The sequence below is a fragment of the Rhinopithecus bieti genome, unplaced genomic scaffold, assembly GCF_001698545.2.
Source record: "Rhinopithecus bieti isolate Rb0 unplaced genomic scaffold, ASM169854v2 scaffold_11161, whole genome shotgun sequence".
Classification (NCBI taxonomy): domain Eukaryota; kingdom Metazoa; phylum Chordata; class Mammalia; order Primates; family Cercopithecidae; genus Rhinopithecus; species Rhinopithecus bieti.
This window is the reverse complement of record NW_016806937.1, coordinates 1392012-1407542: the sequence shown is the minus strand read 5'-3', so window position 1 is coordinate 1407542 and position 15531 is coordinate 1392012. Positions and strand designations below refer to the sequence as shown.

The 15531-nt window shown below is 42.7% G+C and overlaps 2 protein-coding genes across 18 annotated transcripts in view; one reads left to right on the top strand and one right to left on the bottom strand.

Moving 5' to 3' along the window:
- RSPRY1 (ring finger and SPRY domain containing 1) overlaps positions 1-4100 on the bottom strand; it is a 50558-nt gene extending 46458 nt beyond the window's left edge. For 2 of the 5 annotated variants that reach the window (XM_017878827.1, XM_017878824.1), the window contains exon 1: positions 3644-3735. The gene's annotated coding sequence lies outside the window, so the exon portion shown is untranslated. Of the gene's footprint in view, positions 1-3372 lie in introns of all 5 variants that reach the window. The other 3 variants (XM_017878826.1, XM_017878825.1, XM_017878828.1) reach the window with 3 other exon arrangements.
- Positions 4101-4268: 168 nt separating this feature from the next.
- Positions 4269-15531, top strand: part of PSME3IP1 (proteasome activator subunit 3 interacting protein 1) — a 34024-nt gene continuing 22761 nt past the window's right edge. For 2 of the 13 annotated variants that reach the window (XM_017878838.1, XM_017878839.1), the window contains exons 1-2: positions 4306-4396; positions 11516-11577. The gene's annotated coding sequence lies outside the window, so the exon portion shown is untranslated. Of the gene's footprint in view, positions 4608-11515; positions 11578-11642; positions 11668-15531 lie in introns of those variants that run through there. The other 11 variants (XM_017878834.1, XM_017878835.1, XM_017878830.1 and 8 more) reach the window with 9 other exon arrangements.

Below are 15531 nucleotides of genomic sequence, written 5' to 3'. Positions count from 1 at the left end.
AGGTATATAGGACCCATGAAATTATGCCTGGAAACTATAATTTCAAGCTATGCGCAGAGTTCATTCCTTAACAAATTTAAGGAGTATATAAATTCCTTACTATTTCAAATGTATTCTCAGTTTTCAAAAGCTTAGAAACAAAGTGGAATGTTCTCTAAGAGGCCACCACTATTTATAACTTTTCCTGATTTAACCTTGTATATACCACACATTTATCTAAAGTTATTGCTTTTACATACTTAACCAGCAACCACTCCCTTTTGGAATGGACACATTTGTATGTTTTTTCTACTCACAAAGGTTGGCAAGAAAAGGATTTCAAAAGCTGACTTACTGAATCATAAACCAAAGGGAAATATTCATTCCTTCGCACTTCTAAAAGTTGTAAAAGTCCCCTCCAAAAGGTTGTGGCCCAAATTATGGCATTTACTACTTCGTGATTATTCTGTTTTTCAATTTTCTAATTTGAATACCAGGGAAAAAAACTACCCAAATTCAATGATAACTGCCTTGAAAATGCCAAAAGCTTGAAGAGAAGCTATATCCATAGTTTATTATCCCCAAATAATTCTTTTGAAATTGATTGTTTGTTCCCCTGTGTTTCCCATTTGTGGTGACTATTGACTTTCCACTTATTTTGCAATCCTGAGACTATCACACCCTACTTTACAAGTATCCTACTCAAAAATACAGAACATTTCCTATTTATTTATTTGAGACAGGGTGTTGCTCTGTCACTCAGGCTGGAGCGCTGTGGCTCAGTGCAGCTGCAACCTCGCAGGCTCAAGAGATCCTGCCACCTCAGGATCCCAAGTAGCTGGGACTATCTGTATGTGCTAACACGCTGGGCTAATTTTTGTATTTTTTTGTAGAGATGGGGTTTTGCCATGTTGCCCAGGCTGGTCTTGAACTCCTGGGCTCAAGTGATCCTCCCACCTTGGCCTCCCAAAGTGTTGGGATTATAGGTGTGAGCCACCATGCCCAGCCATAACTTCCAATTTTAAGTAGTGTAATAGTGATTACTATCCTCAAGAATTCCTAACATTTTCTCTAAACTATAAAGAGTGTGAAAGAAAGCTGTATCTAAAAAGATGCAAAGGGATTTCCCACTTCATTATAACAAATTACTTCATTGTTAAGGAAAGTATATACAATTCTCGATAGACTAAATTAAGCTCATGAGGCTAGGCATGGTGGCTCACACCTGTAATCCTAGCACCTTGGGAGACCAGCCTGGGCAACATGGCGTAACCCTGTCTAAAAAAAGTGCAAAAATTAGCCAGGTGTGGTGGCTCACACCTGTAGTCCCAGTTACTTGGGAGGCTGGGGTGGCAGGATCACCTGAGCCGGGGAGGTAGAGGCTGCTGTGAGCCACGGTTGCACCACTGCACTCCAGCCTGAGAGACAGCATGAGACCCTGTCTCAAAAAAAAAGAAAAAGAAAAAACAGAAAAAAAGAAATACAGAACAACTGTTTGTTAAACTCTTGCCAAAACATATATATATATATATTTTTTTTTTTGCCTCCAGGCCCCATAGAGCTACATAACTCAGATTTGCTGTTTTTACCTGATTCACTACAGATTAACACACTATTATACAAAATGCTGTTTTTATTTCCCTTTGATACTTGCTAAATGAGAAGTTATTTTGCTGAAAAAAGCAGAAGCCCACATATAGAGTATGCTAGAATACCTCCTATAATCAGTAACTTAAAAATAATCATTGAGGGCTGGGCACGGTGGCTCATGCCTCTAATCCCAGCACTTTGGGAGGCCAAGGTGGGCAGCTCACTTTGAGCTCAGGAGTTCAAGACAAGCCTGACCAACACCGTGAAACTCCCTCTCTACTAAAAAAAACAAAAATTAGCCGGGTACAGTGGTGCTTGCCCATAATTCCAGTTACTTGGGAGGCTGAGGCAGGAGAATCGCTTGAACCCTGGAGGTGGAGGTTGCAGTGAGCCGAGATCACGCCATTGCACTCCAGCCTGGGCAACAAGAGTGAAACTCAGTCTCAAAAAACAAAAAAACAAAAAACAAAAAAACAAAAAACAAAAAAAAAAAACCCAACTAAATCCCACATAAATTGCCCAATATTTGAAAAACCATCTTTAACAAGTACCACGAACCAAACACTAGTAAAATGTCACACAGGGACACAAGTCTCTTATAATCTCATAGAGGGATCTACAAAGCAAGATATCATCCCAGGAAATGCAAACTCCACATAAGGGGAAAAATAAAGAGAACTACTGTGCAAGAGAAATTTAAAAGCAACTTCCAAAGTGCCTCATGATCTATAGTCTGGGGCTACCACAACAACGTATAGTATTCGTGGAGGAAAAAAGGCAAGTCTTTACAAATCACAACTGAGGGAGAAAGCATGATATTCACTAGCTGTAGACATCCAAAAGCCATGCCTCTCTCCCTGTCTATATATACATATATGCAAAAGGGGGAAGAGGTTTATAATGTTGAGATCAAATTACTTAGAGGAAAATTTCAGCTGTCGGGGAAAAAAATCCTGAAGGAAAAAATATTACAATGGTAACTCCTGCCAGCACCATAAGAAGTTCAAAGTAAGTAAAAATTCTGAGAGTAAAAGCTGGAAATCCCACCATCCCCATCTAAGCAGGGTTTGAAACCATGGGTTTAGATCATAATATGACCTAAGAAGCTGTGAACCTTGAAGCTTTCAGTACAATATGGCTCCCAGCACTCCGCAGGTGGCAGACAACTACTGTATTAATCTCACCCCTTACCTCTACATACTGCTTTACAATTTATAAAATGCCTTCACTTTTATTCCTCAACAGCAACCCGTTTGGTGGTAGAATCACAGTAACTTACGTTCACGCAGCTTGTAGTTTGTACTTTCACACACTGCGCTGGTTATTTTACAGAAGAGACTTAAGGAGGTTAAGTCACTCCACTAAGCACAAACAGATGGTAGGTGAAGGGCCTGGAAAACTGCGGGATTCTACTCAGTCAGTAACAGACACTTCTAACCCTTCAAAGTTCAAAGTGCAACACTCCAAGGGGAGCAACCTCACTGAGAGAACTATACAAGACAGGACCTCAAAGTCTCAGGTGACCGTCTCGGTCTCGGTCGGTTTCCCTCCCCAAAGACGGGGAAAGTGAGGCAGCAGGCAGAGACAAATGCCTAATTTGGACTCACGCAGGACGTGTTGGTGAGATGGACTCTCCCCACCCTACTCGGGCACTAAGCCCGGAAGCAGTTGGATCCTGTGTCTGGGACACCTGGTCGATGAATTCCCGTTTCCCTTTCACTATTCCCCACTCTGGCTTTCTTATGGATGGAGGTGTCTTCTTCCCATCACCGCCCAGAAACCCCCTCTCCCCAAGGTCCTTACCCAATTTTCAGCTCCGGCCTCCGCAGTACGAGAATCCGCTAGTTCTGGCTCCTACCTCCCAGCCCCATTCTCTGTCTTTCTATCCCAAGGCGTTTCTAAATCTCCCAGGGGAGGTCCGCCTCTCACCCGTGCCACCTAGACCGCAAACTCCACAAAAGGAACCCTCCCAAAGCGTCCCCTCATCTACCCTTTCTATCCCGGGCACCCCTGAGTGGGTCAGGACCCCCTCAGTACCAGGAGCCACCCCAGGAGTTAGATAGCTGCCTCTCACCTGGGCCCTGTTAGCCGCAGCCTCCTCAGAAGGGCGACCCCCAAGAACCTCTTCTGGTGAGGACCCCGAAAAGGGAACACCCTCTTCTAGGAACCTCTTTGGATTCCTCAAGCGCGGGCCTCGGTGGAAAACCTCTCGGCTGTTTCCCGGCTTCTGAGCAACGCCACCTCTCTCCCGGGCCCTTTCCCAGAGCCTGCCCCGGCTCCACTCCGGTCCGCCCGCCCCAGGCTCGAGCGGCTGTTTCCCTTCCTCACAGTCGCCTCCAACCCTCACACTCCCTCCCGCTCCGCGTGCCCAGGGGGCTTCTCAGAGCAGCGCGGTCGGGCTGCGGCACTGACTTTCTTTAGCTCCCGGGCCCACCAGAGGGAGGAGGCGGCGGCGCGACTCCTTTGTGACAGGTCCGAAAGAACGGTAAAGATGGACGCGAAGCCACGGCGCTGCCATTACGCGCACAGCCCACCCCCGCTTCGTACCGCCCCAGCCCTCCCTCAGTCCCCTTGGAAACGCCCCTTCCTCGGTGGCAATCCCTCTCCTTGACAGCCAATCACCTTTCAAAAATCGCGTCACGTGATCAGAAGAACCGGCCCGCCCCCCAAGCGTAAACTGGCCAATCCTCATACTGAGACATGAACGGCCCAATCAAGTCTCTCCGGCCAGTTTTCAGGGTACCGGATTTCCATCGGGCTCCCGGGGAGGAAGAGCTCCGCGGATTGGGTTACGTCGCCGGAAGTGGGGCGGGACTCTATTGTGGCGGTGAGGAACAGGAAGCCCTGAAGGGTCAAAAGGAATACAAAAGCAAAGGCTATTTTCTTTTTTTTTTTCCTTCTTTCATTCGTTCCTTCCTGTTTCTTTCTTTCTTCCTCTCATTTTTTTTTTTTCTTTTTTAAGAGCGAGCGGCTCTGCGGTGGCGGTTTGGGGTAGGCGCCGCCAAGGTGAGGGCGTCTCGCCGCCCGCGCGCCGGTAGGTGAGTGCGGCCTCGGTCCTGGCCTGGCGGCGACACCTGGGTTCCAGCTTCTTTGCCGAAGAGAAGGGGAGCTGTAGCTGCTGTTAGGGATAGGGCCAGGCCTGTTCTCAGTCCGCCCACCCGCCCCTTGCCCGGAGTAGCCGAAGCCTGGGGCTTGCAGGCCCAGCCTGAGGGTAGCTGAGGGTGCCCGCGGGAAGGCATCTGGGTGGCGGGGGAGGACCCTTTCAGGCGGGCCCAACACTGCCGGGCGTTTAGTGGGTTTTCCCCACTTTTCTGCTAGATAGGGCCACCCAGGCTTCAAGTGAGTAGCAGGCTGCGTTCCAGAGGTCTTGGAACAGGTCCAGGTTACTCCGATGTGCGGCGTCTGGTTGGAAATGGTTGCATCCCAGAATGGAAGTGCAGGATGGGAAGCACATTTATTGTGTGCCATGTACCAGTTGCTGTGCCAAGCGCATTTTCTATTACGGAAAACAAGCCAGCTGGCCCGTTTTGCAGAAAACTTAAGGAACAAAGACGGAGAGTTGAAGCGTCATGCTTGAGAGTTGGTGGTCCTTGTGACTGTCAGTCCACACAGAGGAAAAGGGAAGACCTGTTTGTTCGTAGTCGTGCTTCTTAAACGTTAGTGGAAAACAACATCTCCTGGGGCCCTTTTAAAATGCAGACTCTCAGATCCCCGCACCCTCGGGTAGTCCGACTGGCCCAAGAAGCCACATGTGAGCCTGGTGGTCGGAATTCCTGATGACCTCTTGCCTACCACTTGTGAGATAAGATTTGTCGATTCTTCAATTATTTGGTGTATTCATGTGTCCACAGGGACACCATAAAATAGAAGGCACCCTTCTGAAATCTTTGAAGGAAATCAGTGGGTAGACTCCTTTTTGATAACAAAATATTGAGCCGACAGCAGCTTTTACAGTCTTTTAGTTAGATAACCTGCGAACAATTTGTAAGGGTCTGAAAGTATAGGCTGCCCGATTATCTTTCTCAACTGAAGTCTTCATGTCCTTACCCTGTGGGGAAGTGCTTCATGATATAAGAAAGGAATAATTTTGTCAAAACCATTTAGTTGATTATCAGTCTTCACTGTCATCTTCCAAGAATCGTGATGCTTGGTTAGAGTCAAGCTGCTGTTTTAGCTATTGAAAACCACGTATGTGGTAAATCAAGTAACAAGTGCAGTGTAAGTACAGGGTCATAGTGTAATTATGCCTTTACGGCAGCTAAATTAAGCATTTTAACGTGTTCACTATTAGTAACCTTTTGAACATACTTTGTCTTCATTCTTAAATATTATGTTTCATTCTTCACTATAGAATGTTGATTGTTTTGTCTAAAATGAAGTACCGACAAGTTTAAAAAAAGATTTGTCTTTGGTTTTCTGTATTTCCACCATGCTGTATGGAACTATGGGTTTGTTTTTGTTCAGTTTGTTTGGTATTTATTAGACTTCTTGAATCTGTGGATTAGTGTCTTTCATTAGTTCTGTAAAAATTCTCAGCCACTTTATATGCATATACTGCTTCTTCCCATTGTCTCTCTTTTTTGTTGAATTAACTAACCTTTTCATTCTTTTCTCTATATCTTTTACTCTGTTCTTTCATAGTACATTCTGGATAATTTCTTTATTCTCAAGTTATTTCCATTGTTATTAACCTCGGCCACTGAAATCTTAAATCATATATTGCATTTTTTAGTTTCTGAAGTTCTGTTTCTTTTTTGACACAGTTTTACAGTTTCTTATTTCTTACTATTAATTTTGAGGCTTAATTTTATTTCTTTAAACATGGAAAGTATAGTTGTTTTTGTAATCTCTATGTTTAATTCCACTGTCTGAATTCCCTTTGGGAGAGTCTGTTTCTGTTGTCCATTATTCCTGCTGTTTTACTTCCCAGTTCATCTTTACTTTGAAGCTGTAGTTCTTTTGGATACCAAATTAAGATGGAGAGGGAGGTAGTTGTCAGACTCCACTCCCTGGATGGGCTCCTGGCTTGAAATTGTTTCTGTTATCTCATAAAGGCACTGAAACTTTAGCTTTTAGGTCAGAGAAATCCTCAGGATGAAATCCATTTTGAATATTGGGCTTAATTTCTGGTTTTCACCTTCTAGATTGTGTCCAAATTCTTTACTATCTTGTTAGCTTTTCTATTTAAGAATTAATATTTTTGTCCGGGCATGGTGGCTCACACTTGTAATTCCAACACTCTGGGAGGCCGAGGTGGGCAGATCACTTGAGGTCGGGAGTTTGAGACCAGCCTGGCCAACATGGTGAAACCCTGTCTCTACTAAAAAAATACAAAAATTAGCCAGGCATGGTGGTGGGCACCTGCAATCCCAGTTACTCAGGAGGCTGAGGCAGGAGAATCGCTTGAACCTGGGAGGTGGAGGTTGCAATCAGCCGAGATCGTGCCACTGCACTCCAGCCTGTGTGACAGAACAAGACCCTGTCTCAAAAAAAAAATTTTTTTTAACAAATTTCAGGCATTTTTAGTGCAGAGGTGGATAATTGATCTCAAATACCTAGCCCACTATTTCAAGAAATGAAAATCCCCTGTATTCTGATTTTGGAATGTGAAATTTGTGTGATTTCTAGCATCCTTAGGTTAAAGATGGTTATTCTTCATATACCTAAAATTTCCACCACTTTCACTGTGCGTCGTCACAGCCACTGTGAAAATTAAGCTTTCCCAATGCTTATCCTAGTCTTCCTTTCTTTACTCTTTAGTGCCTCTTAATGGCCTATAACCTAGTTTTACTTTTCCTTAAATTGCTGTGTGCCAACCTTACTTCTTTACTGAATGAGTGTAAGTTCCTCAGTTGCCTGTTTAGTACATAGCATTGTATCTTGCACGTAATAGGTTCTCTGTAAATATTTGCTTCAAAAAATTTTTTTCTTTTGAGATGGAGTCTCGCTCGCATCACGCAGGCTGGAGTGCAGTGGTGCAATCTTGGCTCACTGCAACCTCTGCCTCCCGGGTTCAAGCAATTCTCCTGCCTCAGCCTCCCGGGTAGCTGGGATTACAGGCATGTGCTACCACGCCCAGCGATTTTTGTGTTTTGAGTAGAGACAGGGTTTCGCCATGTTGGTCAGGTTGGTCTCGAACTCCTGACCTCGGGTGATCCACCTGCCTCAGCCTCTCAAAATGCTAGGGTTACAAGCATGAGCCACTGTGCCAAAAAAAAAAAAAAAAATTATTTGGCCTTGTCTGGTTATTGTAATGCAAAGCCCTCCCCCCCTCCACCGTGTTTTTTTTTTTTTTAAGGGAAATGGGTATCTCGTTATGTTGCCCAGGCTGGCTTTGAACTCCTAGGCTCAAGCAGTCCTCCAGTCTCAGCCTCCTGAGTAACTGGGACTGCGATTATTTGTTTTATTTTGCTTTTAATTTGGTCTTGAAGTGGAGTTACATAGGGTGGGGGTTGAGGATGGAGTATGACTTGAGGTGTGGGTTAGGTTCTGAAGCGAGCCTAGATGACAAAATAGCTTACAAGCAAAGCTACCCTTGAAATTTCAGGGAAGCAGCATGTTAATTGTAGTACTAGTGTTGCAGAATTCTGACATGGCCAGTGTCATATTATAAAATACATATTTGGCCTTCTTCCCTGTCTCCTGTGGCATACAACTCCTATAATCCTTGGAATCTCCAAAATGATTGGTGTCTTTTTATATGCTAAGGAGCTGACTGGTAGCTGGCAGCCCCTAAGTAGCTTTAGGATGGGAGCTGGTCACTTGAAAGACCCAGGGAAGATTAGAGAGTTGGGACTTTCAGCCCCTCCCCGGTGTCCAACCTCTGGGGAGAGGAGAGGGCAGAGGAGCTGGTGATTGTGTTGATCACCAGTGGTCACTGTTTAATTAATCATGTCTAAGTAATGAAGCTTCCATAAAACCCCAAAAGACTGGGTTTGGGGAGCTTCTGAATAGGTGGACATGGGAGGTTCCTGGATGATGGTGCCCCAGAGAGTGCATGGAAGCTCTGTGCCCCTCCTACATGCCTTGCCCTATGCATCGCTTCATCTGTGTCCTTTGTAATATCCTTTTATAATAAACCGGTATATGTAAGTGTTCCTCTAAGTTCCTCTGAGTTCTGTGAACTGGTCTAGCAAAATTCATAGAACCTAAGGAGGGGGTCATGGGAACCCCGATTAATAGCCAGTTGGTCCGAACCACAGGTAAAACAACCTGATTCTTGTGGTTGGTATCTACAATGGAGGCTAGTCTTGTGGGACTCAGCCCTCAGCCTGTGGGATCTGATGCAGTCTCTGTCCAAGTAGGTAGTGTCAGAATTGAACTGAATTAGAGGACACCCAGCCGGTTGGTGTCTGCTGCAGAATTGGTGGATTGCTTGGTGTGTGGGGACACATCCCTCACAGAATTATACTGTGTTGATTGTTGAGTGAGAGAATAGGAAAAACACTTTGGTTTGGGGTTTTTTTCTCTAGATCCTCAGGCAAGTTTTATTTTGGCTTTGGAAAAAACTGCTGTTTTTCTTCCTGTGAGCCCCAGATGAAGTTGTTGGTTTGTATTTAGGAGTCACAATATGTAAAAAATGCAATGAATACAATCATGCATAGTGAGGGAAGTGTTCATATTTGGAGAGGCATGTGTGAATGAGGATCAGCTAAGGGAACCGATATTTAAATTAGTTGTCTTCTAGTGCATATAGATGAATTCAAGATAAACGCATATTTGAGACTCTGCTCTTGCGCTATGGAAAGATAAATCAATACTTTTTTTTAACTTTTTTTTTTTTTTTTCCCCAGGCAGGGTCTTATGCTGTTGCCCAGTCTGGAATGCAGTGGCCCTCATAGCTCACTGTAGCCTGGAACTCCTCGACTGAAGCCATCTTCCCGCTTCAGCCTCCTAAGTAGTGCACCATCACACCTGGCTAATTAAAAAATTTTTTTTGTAGAGACAGAGTCTCACTGTGTTGCCCAGGCTCGTCCTAAACTCCTGGCCTCAAGTGATGCTCCCACCTTGGCCTCCCACAGCTTTGGGACTACAGGCATGAGCCACTGTGCCCAATCTGTTTGTTTGTTTATTTTTAATAGAGATGGGGTCTCTCCATGTTGCCCAGGCAGGTCTTGAACTCCTGGACTCAAACAGTCCTGCCTTCGCCTCCCAAAGTTCTCAGATTGCAGGTGTGAGCTACTGCACCAGACCTTAATTTCTTTTTGTTTTTTTTCTTTTTCTGAGACGGAGTCTCACTCTGTTGCCCAGGCTGGAGTGCAGTGGTGTGAAATCTCAGCTCACTGCAACCTTCACCTCCTGGGTTCAAGTGATTCTCCTGCCTCAGCCTCCCAGGTAGCTGGGATTACAGGTGCATGTCACCACACCTGGCTAATTTTGTATTTTTAGTAGAGATGGGGTTTCACCATGTTGGCCAGGCTGATCTTGAACTCCTGACCTCAAGTGATCAACCTGCCTCGGCCTCCCAAAGTGCTAGGATTACAGGTGTGAGCCACCGCGCCTGGCCAAATTTCTTATTATATGTGTTTGATAGATGCCTGAAAGGTTATTGCAAAGCCGAATTTTTTATTGTATGTGTTTCATAGATGCCTGAAAAGTTATTGTAAATTGCCCCTTATAATAAACATTTAAAATATGGATTAAATTGCTTTTTCTGTGGTTTAGTTTTTAGAATCTTTTAGTCTTCTTTGCTACTGGAGTATGTTAAATAAGCTTCAGTGTTAGAAGATTGACTTTACTTTGCCTAGTAATAAATACTAACAGCGGGCTCTCTGTTAGCAGTTATCATCCTCTAAATATATTTTATGATATAGGAAAAGTCAGCTAAATTTTTAAAAATCTAAATTATTGTATCTTGGTAGAAGTGCCTTCTGTCCAGAAAGCAGTCTTTGTTTGGAATATAATTGAGTTAGCCAGATGGCAAATTCCTCTTAGTTGCTGTCCTGCATTTTGAAGTACAATGTGACTTGAACATCAGAGTAAAAAATATTGGAAAGCAATAATCTATATTTACTGACAGAAGGAAATGAATTGACCTATTGCTTTTGCTACTCAGAGTGAAGCCTTAAAACAACAGAACACAGAAACCTGATTCCAGTGTGTTTTTACATGTATAATCTGTCTAATTTTAGAATTAGAAGGATATGGTGGCCAGTGATGTAAACGCTTAAGTCGTTTGCCATCACAGGATTCAATTCCGTAGGAAACCAGATCTCATTACCCGTGCCATGGCACCAGCTTAATGGAGTCATTTTTCAAGTTAGGAATAGCAATTATTTGGGGAGCAGCAATGTAAGTTTTGTATTTTAAAATGTGTAGTGTGCTATGTAAGAACTGAGCCCATTTTGTCCCACCACCCTGGAAATTAAATACCACGGTCTCCAATGTAAACCCAGTAGTTTAGTGTTTAACCATTACTTTGGCTTGAAGTATAAGAACTTTGTTTTCTTGACTGTCAGGCAGATTTGAAAACCACGTTCTTTATTTATGCCAGTTTGAACTCTAAGTTTGGTGGACAAAGTGAATTTTGAAATGATTTTAGTTTTCTATGAATTCCCTATTTGAAGAACTTGAATAAATCCTTTAAAAAATAATGTAATGTTTAGTTTGATAATTAAACTTGAGTCACTTTGAAAAACATGTGAGTAAAGGAAAGCTGACAGCATTTGTTTACTCTTTCTAAAGTGGAACAAAATAAGCATTCCTAATGTAAGTCCTCTGCATTCCTATAGGGGTCTTCACAGTTAGAGCCTATATCCCCCATATCCCTGGGCTGTCTTTTGTTTTGTTTTTAATTACTCTAGCAAACAAAAGGGGAAAAGAAGAGACTTGTGAAAATTTACCTAGACAATAGGAATTAGAAGTCACTACAATCTAGTTTTTTAGCTTCTCTGTCTACTTCCAGCAGGTCAGTAAGTTACAGGTACTTATCACCTCTTTCTTGCAGAATAAACAGCCATTGGACTCTTCAAAGAAATACGCTGTCTGCGTCAAGTACTGCTTTTGCAGGTTAAGTGACCATTTTTAATCAGTTGAAATTAAAGGAAAGTAGCAGTTATTTTTGAAAGATGATGTCGATATATGATATAGTAAAGTGATGTAAGTTTTGGTCCTTTGTTTCTTACTGCATAAATTGTATGGTGTATTCCTATGATACTGACACTTCAGCAAATACTTGCTTGGTGGCTGCCAATCTCTATAGCTTACACTGGACAGTACCTAGGAATATTCATGTGAGTTCCTTCCTCCCTGCTCAGATTCTTCAGCTCCTCATGGTTGGTTTATTTAGTAAGTATTTGAATACCTGATATATGCCGGACACTGTGCTAATAATAATAAGCACTGTGGAGACGAAGAGCTGTTGGAACAGTCATAGATAATAAAACACAATGAATAAGGGCCGTAGTAGAGTTATGAATGATCGTAGCAGGAACACAAAGGAAAGAAATACGTGTTAACTACTCTAGGAGGTCTTTTCATAAAGGAGATGGTCTTCAGTGAGATTCTGGGTGGGTGGAGCAGCAGTTTGCATGGGGTGAAAAGAAAGCAAGGGTATTCCTGGCAGAGGGAACAGCCTGAGCAAAGCCATTGCAGAGAATGAGGACCTACAGAAGAAAATGCTAATTTGAAAAAAGATGTATAAAGCAGTCTATGTTTTAGTCTAGTCCTTTTAAACTTACAGAAATTTATTACTATTGTGGCCATCTAACTTGGCTTACTTTCTTTATTTGGGGATCAAGGGAATGCCAGAATTATGATATTAGTTTTATTATTAATTTATTTATTTGTTGAGACAGGGTCTCACTCTGTTGCCCAGGCTAGAGCGCAGTAGTGCAATCATGGCTCACTGCAGCCTCAGCCTCCTGGAGTAAATGATCCTCCTGGAGTAAATGATCCTCCCACCTCAGCCTCTGAGTAGCTGGGACTACAAGCACACACCACCATGCCTGGCTAGTTTTTAAAATTTTTTTGTAGAGATGGGGGGTCTTGCTTTATTGTCCAGGCTGGTCCTCCTGCCTTGGCCTCCTAAAGTGCTGGGATTATAGGCATGAGCCACCATGCCCAACCTGAATTAAGATATTAGTTTTAAAGAGCAGACTTTTATAAGTGTGCATTAGTTTTGACAGTGTGACTGTGCTTTTGGGAGACCAACCCACTGAGAGCTGATGAGAAATACATTTCTTGTCCCGTTTTCGCCTCTGCAGCACTTGTCTTTAATTTTTTTTTTTTAATGTATGCATTTGCTTTTTTATTTTCATTAACCAACTGATTTCTGATTTTGTCCCTGTGTATAAAAGATTGTAGGCCGGGTGCAGTGGCTCATATGTATAACCCCAGCACTTTGGCAGGCTGAGGTGGGCAGATCATATCGCTTGAGTCCAGGAGTTTGAGACCAGCCTGGGCAACATGGTGAAACCCTGTCTCTGCAAAAAAAAAAAAAAAAGTTAGTCAGGTTTAGTGGTGCATGCCTATAGTCCCAGCTATTCGGGAGGCTGAGGCATGAGAACTGCTTGAAGCCAAGAGGCTCTCTGATTTCTTATTTAGATAGAAATGTAAAAATCTAGGGTTTGGTTTTTTTTTTTTTTTTTTTTTTGGCATATTGGAAGATTTTTTAATTTTCTGTTTTAAAAATATAGGCCGGGCACAGTGGCTCATGCCTGCAATCCCAACACTTTGGGAGGCGAAGGCCAGTGGATCACTTGAGGTCAGGAGTTCAAGACCAGCCTGGCCAACATAATGAAACCCCATCTTTACTAAAAATACAAAAATTAGCCGGGCATGGTGGCACACACCTGTAATCCCAGCTACTCAGGAGGCTGAAGCAGGAGAATTGCTTGAATCTGGGAGGCGGAGGTTGCAGTGAGCCAAGATCATGCCACTGCACTCTGGCCTGGGCAGCAGAGCGAGACTCTGTCCTAAAAAAAAAAAAAATTATATATATATAACAAGAATGAAGAGAGACATTTACTGGGGCGCCAATGGCATTGGCATATCCTAGTATTTATTTCCCAGGTTTAAATCATATCTAATCTGATAAATTCATTTCCCTGAGACATGATTATTTTTCTCCATCTTACAAGAATAAAGTAACTAGGAATGTTTGGCTCAGAAAAACAACAAATTAGGAGGAACATGGGAATTGTCTTCAAACAACTGAAGTATGGTCATGTTAGAAAAGATTCGATTCTTTTTGTATAGTCCCAGCAGATTGAACCTATGTGTTGAATTTATAGTAAAACAGATTTTAGTTCAGTTTAAGGAAGAACTGTCCTAACGGTCAAATCTGCTTAGAGAGGGAGTTGGCTGCATAGGAAGGGAGTGCAGTGGTCCTTCTTGAAGTTTTAATATATGAGGTGGATGACCTTCTCCTGGGTGTGTATGGTAAATTCAGATGTCGAGTGATTATCGTGTTAGGTAGGCTATAAGGACCTGTCCTACTCTGAATTATTTAGGAAAAATGGGTGATGGAAAGAAACCAGGTGATTAATACAGGATGAGAAAGGAGACTTAATGGTTAATAGGGTATAAGAAAGGGGGAAACTGAGGGTTGTCCAGAATGTCTCTCCCAACCATTAGAGCCCTAGAAAGTTCACGTTTTCTCTGCCAGAGACATTTAAGAAATTGTTGGCTCTGGTTTCATAAGAGGTTGTTCTGTAGAACTTGAGGAATTTTTGGCATTTTCACAGAGACTGAATAGTTCTGCTTCAGTAATGAGCCTCTGGCTGGAGTCGTTGAGTGCTGCTAAATCAGAAGTGTCCAGGTTGTGGGCTTTAGGTGGGAGCAATAGCGTCTGTCAGTTGATTTCATTTCTTTCTAGTAATTTTCACAATTCTTTCTTGTTATTGTTACATTAAACTAAACCTCAGCAACAGGCTGAGATTATTCTCTTGTTCTGAACGTTTGGGTTTGTTTTTTCAGCTTCCATTTCTAGCTTTACTAAATAAAAATGTTGCATGAATATTCTCAACACTGGAATTTGAAGTAGGAAGAAAGCTGAAGTTGACATGTCTTTGTTTTCAACCAAGATTTAGTGTTTTCTGGGGAAGAGTATGGTAAAGTTGGTAAGAGTATGAATTTTTGATGTTAGGCCTGACTTTGGTTCTTAGCTCTACCATTCACCACGTGTATCACCTTAGACAAATAATCTAACTCCTCTGGACCTCAACTTCATCTATAAACAGATAATATTTCTCATAGGATCAATGACCATGTTAATTAGATAATATCCATAAAAAGTATACAGTACATGGTAAGAGCTCATTAGCGGTTAGCTGCCTTATTTTTGTGGTAGCGTGGAAACTTACTGTTTTTGTTGTTAGTGTTCATCTTGGAATGGACATTGGATTGAATATGTGCCTCCTTGTTAGCACATAGTGCTGTGAATAACACATAACATGTCTGGGTAGGGGTTGATTCCACAGTTACTCAAAAGGAAAGAAACCAATAAAGAAAAACAGAGGTTTAGTTTAAAAGGAGTAATACGGCCAGCTGCGGTGGCTCACACCTATAATCCCAGCACTTTGGGAGGCCTAGGCAGGTGGATCACGAGGTCAGGAGTTCGAGACAAGCCTGGCTGACATAGTGAAACCCCATCTCTACTAAAAATACAAAAATTAGCTGGGTGTGTTGGCACATGCCTATAGTCCCAGCTAATCAGCAGGCAGAGGCAGGAGAATTGCTTGAACCCGGGAGGCAGAGGTTGCAGTGAGAGTGCACCACTGGACTCCAGCTTGGGCGACAGAACGAGACTTCGTCTCAAAAAAAAAAAAAAAAAAAAAGGAGAAAAAAGTAATACACACTCTGCTATCTTTATTTCCTTCTCTCCTCTGAAGAAAAGCTCAGTTAGAAATAACAGATTAGGTAATCTTCTGTGTCAAAATATGCATAAAATGGTTGAGGTGATTGTGAGAGTGAGAAAAGAGAAGGATTGAAGTTCAAATCTTTTTTTTTTTTTTTTTTTTT